Genomic DNA, 1720 nt, shown 5'->3' with positions numbered 1-1720 from the left:
GATATTAGATATGGTTCTAATTTCATTCTGTGAGATCCAATTTTGTCAGCACCGTTTGTTGAAAACAGTGTCTTTCCTCCAGTGAGTGTTCCTGGCATCTTTTTCAAATATCAAGTGGGTGAAATTGCATGCACTCACGTTTAGGTTTTCTATTTTGTTCCCTTAATCTGTATGTCCGTTTTTGTGCAATTATCATGCTGGTTTTATGACTCTGTAATATACATTGAGGTCTGGTATGGTAATCCCTTTGGCATTGATCTTTGTGCTTAGGAATATTTTATCTATCTTGGTCTGCTACATTTGCATATGACTTTTAAGATGCTTTTTTCCTTAGTTCTGGGAAGAATTACACGGGATTTTGATTTGGGTAGCACTAAATCTGTAAATTGCTTTTGTTAGAAGATAATTTTCATTATATTTGTTCTAGCAATCCATTAGCATGGGAGCTCTTTCCATCTCCTTGTATCTTCCTCATCACCTTCATCAAAAAATTAAATTTTTTAGTAAAGACTCTAATGTCTTTAGTAATATTTATCTCTAAATATTTTACTTTTACTTGAGGCTATTGTGAATGAAAGTGTTTTCCTGAAATGTTTGTTTTACTGCTCATTATTTGTTTATAGAAAGAACACTAATTTTGGTTGCTTGATTTTGTAACTTGCCACTTTGTTGAATGAGTTTATCATTTCTAGAAGTTTGCTGGTGTAATTTTTGGTATCTCTTATGTATAATATCATATCATCTGCAAATAGGGGTAATTTGACTTCCTTTCTCCAATTAGTATGCATTTAATTTCCTTCTATTGTCTTGTTCTAACTGGAGTTTTAAGTATTATATTGAAAAAAGAATGGGAATAGCAGACAATTTGTTGGGAAATATTGAAATTTTCTCCATTTAGAATGATGCTAGCTGTTGGCTTGTTTTATATAGACTTAATTATGTTGAGATATGTTCCCACCAGTACAATTCCATCTAGGATATGTATCATGAATGCATGTTGGATTTTGTCAAAGGCCTGTTCTGCATCTGTTGAGATAGATCATGTGATTTTTTTTACCTTAAGTCCATTTATATGATTTATCACATTTATTCACTTGTGTATATTGAACCATTCCTGGATGTCTGCAATAAATCCTAATGGTCATGGTGGATGATCTTTTTTCCCCATGTCTCCCCATTCACAATACAGACCATACACAGTGGCACGGGCTGAGGTGTACATGGGACAGGTTTTCTTTGCCTCCTCTTTCTATCAGTCAGTATAAGAACACAGCCTGTGGTAAGCACAAGAAAGTCTGGATGGTCTTTTGAATGTGTGTATGTATATATGACATTTGCAAATATTTTATTGAGAATTTTTGTAGGTAGATATTTGTTAGGTTCATTTGATGTAGAATATAATTTAATTCAGATACCTTTTTGTTTATTCTTTGTCCAGGGGACCTTACTACTGGAAATAGTAGAGTACTGAATTCACCTATGTTTACTGAGGTGGGGTTCATCTTTGTCTTGAAGTCCTGTAGCACTGTTTTAGTTAAATTCGATGCTACAGAGTTTGGTGCGTATATATTCATGACTGCAGTGACTTCTTGATTCATTGTTCCTTTAATCAGAATGAAATGACCTTCTTTGTAAAAATATTTTATTTATTATTTTTGTGTGTAAGAGTGTATTGCCTGCATGTATGTGAGTGTACCCATGTTGTGCAATGCCGTGGAGG

At 33.7% G+C, this 1720-nt stretch overlaps 1 non-coding gene across 1 annotated transcript; it reads right to left on the bottom strand.

Moving 5' to 3' along the window:
• Positions 1 to 1164: 1164 nt before the first annotated feature.
• On the bottom strand, positions 1165 to 1296 carry LOC115067565. The gene has a single exon (XR_003846957.1). It is a non-coding gene; the product is annotated as a small nucleolar RNA SNORA51 (small nucleolar RNA).
• Between the last annotated feature and the right edge of the window lie 424 nt (positions 1297 to 1720).

This window comes from Nannospalax galili, unplaced genomic scaffold (assembly GCF_000622305.1).
Source record: "Nannospalax galili isolate Female #2095 unplaced genomic scaffold, S.galili_v1.0 scaffold726, whole genome shotgun sequence".
NCBI lineage: Eukaryota > Metazoa > Chordata > Mammalia > Rodentia > Spalacidae > Nannospalax > Nannospalax galili.
Note: the sequence above shows the minus strand (reverse complement) of the source record. Positions and strands in the feature narration are given on the sequence as shown.